Source organism: Muntiacus reevesi, chromosome 5 (genome assembly GCF_963930625.1).
Source record: "Muntiacus reevesi chromosome 5, mMunRee1.1, whole genome shotgun sequence".
NCBI classification, from domain to species: domain Eukaryota; kingdom Metazoa; phylum Chordata; class Mammalia; order Artiodactyla; family Cervidae; genus Muntiacus; species Muntiacus reevesi.
In genome coordinates this window covers 90452242-90463528 of record NC_089253.1, presented here as the reverse complement: position 1 = coordinate 90463528, position 11287 = coordinate 90452242, and positions in this window count along the sequence as shown.

Below are 11287 nucleotides of genomic sequence, written 5' to 3'. Positions count from 1 at the left end.
GAAAACAGTATGAAGGTTCCTCAAAAGAGATAAAAATAGAACTATCATAAGGTCAAGCAATTCTACTTCTGGGTATATATACCCCCAAACTGAAAAACACTATTTCAAAAAAATACATGCACCCCAATGTTCCTAGCAGCAGTATTTGTGATAGCCAGGATACGGAAGCAACCCAAAAGTCCATCAACAGATGAACAGATAAAGAAGATGTGGTGTATAAACATATAATGCACTGTGCTGTACTTAGCCGCTCAGTTGTATCTGACTCTTTCTGACCCCATGGACTGTAGCCCGCCAGGCTCCTCTGTCCATGGGGATTCTTCAGGCAAGAATACTGGAGTGGGTTGCCATGTCCTCCTCTAGGGGATCTTCCCAACCCAGGGATCTATTCCAGGTCTCAACATTGCAGGCAGATTCTTTACTCTCTGAGCCACTAGGGAAGCCAAGGATTAGCTCAAGGCTGGCCAAATAGGAATTATAAAGGAGGGATGTTTGTGGACCCCAGTCCATCCGCTCTGCTCCTGTCCCTACATACTGATGGCTCATTTTTCACCTACGCCCCCAAACCATGCGTGATCCCTGATCCACTGAGCTAACCCTGTCCTTAGAAGAATCAAACACGCCAACCAGCAAACTGGCTGGCTGGGCAGGAAACTCAGCCCATTCAGGGGATTTTGCATCTGAGTATAGGGTAAATTTACTATTTGGCTTAAGCCAAGAGAATGAAGCTCTAATTTGTAAATTTCAGCCACAAACCAGCTCTCTCAAGGAGACTGGGTCTTGGTGGCAGGCAAGGGGGAGAGTTGCCTGAGATCACACACCAGAACCTTTCTGCTCACCTTTCTGCAGGCTCTCCTGCCTCCGTGCCTTGCTGGACAGCCTCTCTGTCTTGGGCACCCTCTTTCCAGCTTCAGCAAACGACTTTACATGTCCTTCAAGTTTCAGTCAGCCCTCCTCTCCTGGGGGAGGCATGGTACCTGCCCTGGCTGTAGGCTCCCGCGCCCACCCCAAGCATCATCCATCAGCACCCCCAACCTGCTCTCAAAGATAGGAGGCTCTGTTTGCATGCTCCACTTGTTAACGACCAGGCTGGGCTGCAGGTGCATTGTCTGTACACAAGGAGGCACGACACAGGTGAGGCAGGAGATGGGAAAGTGTTTCAAGAACTGTAAGTGTCAGGAATTCTGCTTACACGTTAGATCCTCTGAGCGCACCTAGTCGGCAAGTTAACGGTGATTTGGACTCTTCAGAAGTTTGTTAGTTTGGTACCTGAAACCAGGAATGCTGCAGCCCCAAGCATTCCTAACCACTCAGTTAGCCGGGGGAAGGTCCACTTAGCTGAGTGCCTGTGCTCAGAGCAGACCTCAGACATCTGGAAACGCCCCCGGGAACTGGGAGAGAATACACTGCTGTTGTTTTAAGTCAACCAGCTTGTGGTTATTCGCTACAGCAGCCACAGGACACTCACATATCCCTGGGGTCATCAGTGAACTCACTGCAACAGGAAGAGGGAGGGGGCCGGGGCCTGTGGACGAGAAGAGGCCCCCGAGCAGCCTGAACTCCCGCCCTTCCTCAGGATTACTGTCACCCCCAATACTGTGCACTTTCTGTTAATCAATACTTTCCTTGGATAAACCTAGTTACCCCAACTTTACAGCTAGCTGAAATTCAAAATCAAGTAAATGATATGACTAATATTAAATGAAAGCAATGAATCAAAGTTTTGTTTTCAAATGACACCCATGCCCTTATTCTGATTTTGGGGTAGGGGCAGGATTGTCCTTCCTTGAGATCCACTTATTAGCTCATTCCTTAATCTGCCTGCAATGCAGGAGACCCAGGTTTGATCCCGGGGTTGGGAAGATCCCCTGGAGAAGGGAATGGCAACCCACTCCACTATTCTTGCCTGAGGAATTCCATGGACAGAGGGGTCTGGCAGGGTACAGTCCATGGAGTCGCAAAGAGTCGGATACCTGAGTGACTAACACTTTACACACAATGTTGATCAGATATAGGGGGGTTTCATACCCCACAGTAATTTAGAAGCAGCCACTCAGACGGCAGGAAAAAGTTTGCTGAAACTGGATTCACTGGTGAAACCAAGCAGAGACCAGTGAGGGATGCAGAGCAGGAGAAGAAGTGGAGAGGCTCTAAGACACACTCGCCAACGCTTAAAAAGAGCATAGGGAGCAAGATCGGGGCTCAGTGAAGACCTAGAGGGGTGGGATGGGGTGGGGGTGAAGGAGAGGTTCAAGAGGGAGGGGATATGTGTATACATAGAGCTGACTCACTTTGCTCCACAGCAGAAACTAATGCAACATTGTAAAGCAATTATACTCCAATTTAAAAAATGAATAAAAAATAAAAGAGCCCGGGGCTCTGAGGCTGGGGCCTTCAGGCCATGATTCCACACTACACAGCACAGCCTTGCATCTTCAGAGTGATGATCTGGCTAACAGAAGGTAAAATGGTATTTATTCTGCTTTAAGAAACATACTGTTCCCTTTGTCTGCCTGTCCCCACAGTGAACTCCAGGCTGGTCCCCCCGCCCACGTTCCCAGGCAGAGGGCATCCCACCCTCTCCTCTTGTTAACTATGCCCTGGATGCAGCAAGGGGACTGGTGAAGAGCTGAGCACATGACCCAGAAGGGGCTCACCAAGCGAGCTGGGCTCAGGGACACATAAATGGATGGATAAAGGAACAAGAAGAGATGGGTGGACTTCAGATTTTGATTAAACGTCTGAATTCCTCTCTGGGCTTGGCCCCTCTCTCTGCTGACTGCCTCAAACTCCTGCGGCTCCATTTCTCTTTCAGAAAATTCCTGGGACCATTTAACCATGGAAACAGCCATGACGATATGAGTGGCCCAGAGGGCAGGTCCTCAAAATCCAGGGGGATCAGGAAAAAATGTCAGAAATGCTGCTAGTGTCCTAACTCAAAAAAAAAAAAACAAAAAAAACAACAACTGTAAATAGCTGGCATGACAAGAAACTATGAGGACAAAAGACTCACAAAATTAGAAATGGTTGTGGGGGACTTCCCTGGTGGTCCAGTGGCTAAGACTCCAAGTTCCCAATGCAGGGGGCTTCGATTCAATCCCTGGTTGGGAAACTAGATTCCACATCCTGCAGCTAAAGATCCCACATGCCCCAGTGAAGACCTGGGGCAGCCAAATAAATAAATACTTTTTTTAAAAAAAGAAAGAAATGGTGGTGGAAGATCCCTCAGGGCCCATGAAGGTGGGTTCCTGGTACTCAGGCCCTAGTGCCATCTGCTCCCCTTGGGTATGGAAGGAACCTGGGACTCACTTCTAACTGCGAGAAGAGGGCTAAGGTCTTAAGATCATGGGTCTTAAAGTGCCTTCACACCATCTGGGTTCCGAGATGCCCTGCAGTCTCTCCCACATCGTGGGGGTGGGGGAAGCAGCAGAGTGATTACAGCTGCAGACGCTGAGTCATGCTACCTGCATTCAAGCCATAACTACACTTGTGCCAGGCAGGTAAACTCCCTAAGCCTCAGTTTCCCCATATGTAAAATGGGTACAATAGTAGCTTCCTCACAGCCTTGCTATAAGGATTAAAGAAGGTAATATTTGAAAAGTACTTAGCACAGCACCTGGCATGCAATAAGCTCTCAATAAATGTTTGCTATCTGTGCATTACTTATTCACCTTTTATTGTCCTGGCTGGACCGTAAAGCCCACGTGAGCAGCGACGGTCTGTCTTGCCCGCTGTGGCATATAGCCTTGAACATGGGGTGGATCATGGAGTTCGTGTGAACCATGCCATCCTCTGTAAGGCAGGCAGGACAGAAATTATTTTATTCTGAGAAAGTGAGCTGAGAGATGCTAAATTCTTGCCCAAAAGCACCGAGGAAATGGAGGGTAAAACAAGGACCGTCTGGATCCCAAACAATGTTCTTTCTATTTCTCCACCGCCTTCAGCACGCCTTCTAACAAAGTTAATTTGACACATATTTAAGGATAAGTGCTAGCCTCTAGTACAGTAATTAGGCTTAAATGGAAACAATTCACATAAATGAACATAATTAGCACTGTGCATACACACTCGAAGCTTGCATTTCTGGAAGTGTTTGGGAGAAGGTGTGATTCTCTGGTGAAGAGAAGAGAGTGAGAGGCTGGGAAGAGTTTGCTGTCCTTTTTTTTTTTTTTTAAATTTGGTGTAGGAGGATGTGGCTGAGGAGTGGCTTGAAGGGAAGTTTCTGAAGTATTCTGGGGTTAAATGGCTTTTGAAGGGATGGGACAGTCCTCAGCATGGGGGCCAAGGTGGTGGTGGGGTTTCTAGAGACATCAGTCCCCAAGGTGCAGGCAGGCTCAGTCTGAAATATTACTCTGGGTCCGTCCTCCCTTCTCCCCTGCTAAAAGGCTACCACAGCTGCTGGCTTACCCTAGCAGGGTCTCTCTACATCCCAGCCCACATCCCTCCACTGGCTTGGCCCCTGATGAGGGAGGTGGGCATTAGGGGCAAGAAGACAGCCAGGTGGTACCCAGGGGAAGGAAATTCAACACAGGCCCCCAACCAGCTGTTTCTCCGCACATTATGAAGAAGTGTTTCTCTATATTTCCAGGTTGGAGGCAAGGGCTTTGAAGTTGCTTTGGGGTTTGGGCAGCTGGGAACCACCACCTGCCTTGCGGTGATCCTGGGGGAAGAACTGCTCCGTGGCTGACGTCATGGGCCAGGATTTTAAACCTGCTTCACCCCATCATGAGTGGTGGGTTTCATAATCAAAGGGGGTTACAACGGCAGTAGTCACGCGCTTTCAAGTCTAGTTTAAATACTTTTGTTGTGAGCTGATGTGACAACCTCAGAAAATGTTTTAATGTCAGGTTTAGGAATCAATTTGGCTCAAGTCAACTAACACCCCTCCTCCAGTATGGACGCCCCTCCCCCACTACAGTCAGGCCAGCTTTTTCGCCTCTGGATGGAACCTCCTGTTCCTCCGCCCACTTTCCCATCTACTGAGTGTCGAAACTCCACTTTCCTCATAGGAAGCTGCAATCAGCCTGCGGCTGATCTGCCGAGTGGAGGATGGTGATGGCAACTGGGCAGGAGCTGCCCAGACTGGTGCTAAGCGAGGCAGGGAGGCTGGCAGCAGTGACCAGCACCACTGGCAGGAAGGGACAAGACGAGCGTCAAATGACAGGGCGGTAGAGGTCAGGACTAGACTGGTTGACCATGGGCGCCATTTATGGGAGCTGCTGGAGGTCGGTTACTGCCTCCGGTGCGTGTGTGCTAAGTCGCTTCAGTCATGTCCAAAGCTTTGTGACGCTATGGACTGTAGCCCACCAGGGTCCTCTGTCCATGGAATTTCCCAGGCAAGAATACTGGAGTGGGTTGCCATGCCCTTCTCCAGGGGATCATCCCCACTCAGGGATCGAACCTGTATCTCTTACATCTCCTGCATTGGCAGGCGGGTGCTTTACCACTAGCGCCACCTGGGAAGCCCATTACCACCTGCCCACAGGTGAGGATATAAAGGATATGGGAGCAGAGTATTCTTTCTGTATCCACCCAAGGCATTCTGCTCCACTTAAATATCTGCAACACTAGTTAACAACAACAAATAGGAAAGCAGCGATTTTGGGGAAGGGGAGGAAAGGGATATTTGCAACGCAAAAATCTAACAAACAAAAAACTTCAAAAACCTCACTACATTCTATCAGTGTAGAGGAAGTTTCTTCTGATTTAGTCAAAGTATTAAACATGCTTGATACCTAACAGCCACCACAGTGCCCTGTTGCATGGTTGATGTACATTATCTAATTGATTTTACACTGTGAAGTAGGTTCTAACACAGGCCCGGCTTTACAAATGAGGAACCAAAATCCAGGCAGGTTAAGCCGTATTTGCAGATTCATGCAGCCAGTGACAGAGACGGGTCGGTCAGGCAAGTCCTTGACTAAAAAGCCATGAGCTACATGGACTTTGGGGTCCCAGGGGTAACTGAGGTGCCTTTGAAAGGAGAGAAAAGATCCATACCTGCTAATGGACTGCAGCATCTGGCAGCGTTTGCATGGCATCTAAGCCAGACCCTGATTGGGAGCGGACACCCAAGGTCAGCCACCCAAAGCTTTCCCTCCTAAGGACTCTTTTGTCATTGAAACTGGGATATAAAGTAGTTCTCGCCAGTCCTCCTGACTAACACACACATCAGCCCTGGTTGTCAGACAGCCTAAAACAAAATGATGCTAATTCTATGGGTGCTGGAGCCAGGACTCTCTTCCTCAGGGTGTCTCTGTCTTCTTCTGCGAGACACAGGCAACCCCGACAGCAAAGGTCACCAGTGTAAACTCGGCAGGAGCTGCTAGAGAGCTCTGGGGGAGCCTACACCCATACCACTCCCTGGGGACCTAAATTCCGAGGTCCTTGTCGCTTTTCAGTGATTAAAAACGATGACCAGGGATACCCTGGTGGCTCAGGGTAAAGAATCCCTGTGCCAGTGCAGGGGACACAGGTTCGATTCCTGGTCCAGGATGATTCCACATGCTTCGGAGCAGCTAAGCCTGTGCACCACGCTACTGAGCCACACCCTAGAGCCCAGGAGCTGCAACGACCCAGGCATCCTAAAGCCTGTGTTTCACCACTGCAGTGAAGAGCCAGAGCACAGCAACTAGAGAGCAGTCCCCCCTCTGCAATTAGAGAAAGCACTTGCGAAACAACAAAGACCCAGGACAGCCAAAGAAAAAACAATTGAGGATCATAATAGATAACCAACAAGGACCTACCGCATAGCACAAGGAACTGTACTTAATGCTTTGTAATAACCTATAAGGGAAAAGAATCTGAAAATACATATATATGTGTACAACTGAATCGCTTTGCTGTACACTTGAAACTACCACAACATTGCAAACGAACTATACTTCAATCAAAACAAAACGAAACCAAAAAAAAATATTGCCAAGATTGATATCAAAACAACAAAAATGAAGATCCTGATCTCCTCGACCTATCTACCTCACAGAGACCAGAGGAGGTACTGTCAGGCACTCTGTGGCTGGATGGCGGGAGTGGGCCTGGTTACCCAAGATCTGACCAAGTGGAGGCCTGGGGACAGGCTCTCTGTCCTCCAGCCACCCCTGGGGGGCAAAGAGCTTCAGCCAATTCCACCCCACCCACCCCCCTTCATTAAGAACTCTCCACCCAGTCTAACTATGCCATAGATGCATCAGACTCCTAAATATGCATTCCTAATTTTGCTAATGCCATTCCCTTCAATTTACTTTTCCCTCTCCACAGAATCCTGGTTGCTCTCCCAGGCTCAGATCATATCCCTTCCACTTCCACAGACTGCCTTGGCATCTCCCCAGCCCTGTGAGTCCCAGAAATCCCACTGCATTTAAAATCCTATTACATCCCCCGCTGGGCCTTTAGGTACTCAGCACTGCACAGCAGTCCTACGACATTTCATGTGTCCATCCACCCAACAAATATTTATTAAGCACGTGCCATATTGTTCTGTCACTTCCCTTGCCCATGCTCTCTCCATCTCCCAAGGTGACTCCTTTCCACCTTCTCAAGCTCTCCCCCAAGCCTCTGCAAGCCCCACTCTCAGCAACCTCGCCCAGTCTCAAGGTATTAGGTAGTCACTAAGATTTCCCCTGCCCTAAACTCTCCCCTATGCTCCAGCTGCCAGCATCCAATACCACCTCCACTTGGGTGTCTAACAGATGACCTACTATAGCCAGATCAGAACCTTGTGGCCTGTGCCTCCCAGTTTTCCCCGCCTCCATAAATGATTCACCCATCTGTGCAAGCCACAAACTTCAGAGTCATCTTTGTCTCCTTTTTTCCCTGCCCATCCTCCCTTGTCCATCCAGCTACAGACTCCACTGGCTCTACCTTCAACAACTATGGTCACTATCCCCTCTGGGCTACAAGCCTCCTGTAGCTGCTGTGGTCTCTAGTAGGACCAAGGAATCGCCTCCAGTAGGTACTCCCTAGCTGCCATTCCTGTGTATGTTCTCTACATAGCAGCCTGAGCCATTGTTTTAAAACATAAGATCATGACGTTTGTAGCTCAAAACCCTCCAAAGGCTGGGGAACATCACCCTTTGGACTTCATTCTAAATTCTCAGCCCTGCCCAACTTAAACAGTTACCACTCACCTCCAACCTCTCTGGCTTCCTTGTAAATTTCTCAAATGCACCTTTGCACTTGCTGACCCTCCCACCTAAAAAACCCTCCCCTCATTTCACTGACTTAACCTCTCCCTCCCAGCAAAACAACACCCCTCCCCAGCACTTCACCCTCCAACTCCTTCACAGCATTTATCATGACCTAACATTATTTGAAATATTTATTTTGTTCATTTATTGCCTCTTTCCTCATCAGATCAGCTGCGTCACCAAAGCAAGGGTCTTCCTGTCTGGCTCACGGGGGTATTCTCAGTGTTAGATGATGCAGGCACACAGCAAGGATTCAATGAATATTTGCTGAATAAGTGAATGAATGGGTGCTGACTAGTCATTTTCTTGTTGCCTACGTCTGACCTCCTCTAACCAGGGGCAGTATTTTGTGCGTGGAAATGGCAACCCACTCCAATACCCTTGCCTGGAAAATCCCATGGACTTAGAAGTCTGGTAGACTATAGTCTGTGGGATCACAAAGAGTCGGACACGACTCAGCGACTTCACTTTCATTTTCCTGTACCTGCTAGCCCAGGGGCCAGTTACAAGGGCAGCTTCAGGGCTGGGGAAGACCTGCTTGTACCATCAATGGGAAGTGCTGCCTGGCTTGCGGTGAAGAGAAGGACCCGAAGCCAGTCTAGGTTTAGCATCATTGATTTGTGATGGGTGCCGAGGGGCGAGGCATAAAAGTGCAGTTCTTGGGGACATCCAGCCTGGTAACCAAGGGATTCTTGAGACCAGAGAGAAAGATGGATTGGCAGGTGGAGCAGGACAGTCTCGGTCAATCCTCAAGCTTGGGAAGCTCAGGAAACAAGCCACTAACCTACAGGGCAGCTGATGCCAGTGGCCTCAGGGCACCAGCCAATGTCCCCATCAGCTCTCTGCTCTTGGATAGATCTTCAAGGGGAGTAACAGGGAGTACAGGAGAACCCCCTCCTGCCTAGCCCCCCCATCTCAGCCACTGCCATACAGAGGCTCAGGGGAGCGGCCATTGTCGCAGAGATTTCTCAGACCTGGAGGCAGAGGCAGAACTGGCCCCACATACCTCACAGGGAGCCATTTTGCCTTCCTGACATGATTTCTGGCCAGAAGAGCTCCACAGGCGCTTATCCAGGACTCCCAGGCACTTCCTGCTGCAGGAGGCCAGCAAGGGTGTATGGGGGACTGGGGGCGCCAGCGCCCTGGGTCTGTCTGCCCAGCATGCTGTGTCTTTGCTCTGTGCCCCACTGGCACAGAAACCGTGAAGGCACTGGCATAGGTCCCTTATGAGGTGCCAGCCTCATCCACATAAGCTAAGGAGCAGGCGTCCATGCAGGGCTCCTGTGCCTACCAAGAATGTGAACTCCCGGAAGTGCCATCCTGACCCGGAAGTGCCATCCTGACCCGCGGCCCCAAGCCCGGGACAGCGTTCCCACCAGCTGGGGGGCGGGGGCAAAGAGAGGCTGGGATGGGGAGGAGGAGGAGGACTGCCCTCCGGGACTGGAAGTTTGAAACCCCTTCTCCTGTTCCTCTCTTTAAAACACGAACTGGCGGGCTGGACTTCTTATATAGCACTTCTTTAGTGACTGAAGCACTTGTCACAACCACCTTGGGGGCCTAGCTTCAATGCCCCCACTTTCAGGAAGTCAAGGTGGCTTCAGCACGTGGCTGGGCAGCGGCAGTAAAACCAGTCCCCATTTCCACTCTTGGACCAGTGAGCCCTCCTGCACCCACGACGGAGACTGAGGAGGAGAAAAATAACCAGCCATGCAAAATTTAAAAAAAAAAATCCTTTCTTTCCAAAGATTATGAAATCAAAGAGCATTTTGTTGTTTCTTGGACGTTCTTCTTACTACTCTGAGGCCGCACAATTCAACAGGCTTCTCTTTATTGTTGTTAAAGTACTTCTTCTAGTTCCTGCCTCCTTTACCAACTTTCACACCGACCGAGAACGCAAGCATTTACCTGGGTTCCATCCTTGGACGGCGAACGGATGTTGCAGGCTTCCGGCCTCCTCCTCCCTGGGGTTTGGCTTCAAGGCTCCGGCAAAATCTCGAAATCACCCCGGATCGGCGCGGCCACTGAGGGAAGCAGCTTGGCTCTGAACAAGCCCAGGCAAGCCCAGGCAGAGCCCGCTTCGCGGTCCTTCCTCCTGCGCGAACCACCCGGCCCCGGGGCGTGAGACGCGTCTCTCTGGCCCCGGATCCATGGAGTCGTCTCGCTCCAGACGGACCTAGCCGGCCCTCTCCTCCACCTGAGAGGGAAAAAGGGCTGCAGGTAGGGCGCGGAGGGGCGGGTGGGGGCGGCGCCAGCCCGCAGGGAACGGGGCGGGCGCTGCAACCACCCGGGTCACGTCGGGGTGGGGTGTGCTCTAGGACAGAAAACTCGGGTTCCGCGGCAGGGCGCGCTGCCGAGGCACCAAGCGCGCTCCGCGGTGGAGCCGGTCCCCCCCTAGGCACCGGGTCCCGGCCCCTCCACCGCTGCCGCTCGCGAGGACTGGTGCGTCCTCTGCGACAGTGAGGACAGCGGGGCGCCCCTCATCTCCTCCCGGGGCGCGCTCCCGGAGCCGACGACCAGACTCCACGGCCATCGCGACTCTTCCGGGAGCTTCTTGCCTCTCTGCGGCGGGACCGAAGCCCAGGCGGGCCGAGGGGGCCTGTAAGAAAGCAAACGAAACCATGGGGCCCGCTCGCCGCAATGCCCAACCCGTGGGCCTCAACCCCAGAAAGAGGCAAGGAGAAACCGCGTCCCGAGCGCGGATGAGGGAGGTGTCCAGGGTCTGGACCTGTCGTGTCCAGGACATAGCCAGCCCAGAGAGCTGGGAGGATCTAACAGTCCCGATTCGAGGAGACGGGGAAGGACTTCTAGCGCCAGAATCAGGCACCCGGCTGGGGCCACCGCCCGCCGGCGCCCCGCCCCCATTCACCGCGCCCCCAAGTTCCGGCGCTGCTTACAGCCGAAGTGCCTCGGCTTGCGAGTCCAGGGGCGCAGAGGCGGGTGGCGGTCATCGCCGAGGTGCGGCGCCGGAGAGTTGGGCGCGCCGGGCGGGGACCGCGCGGGGCAGGGCTCGGCTGAGCCGAGGGACCGGGCGCAGCCCCCAGCATCTGCCTTATCCGTGCCTCCGGTGAGGCGCCGGGCAGCTCGCGAGGTGCGCGCCT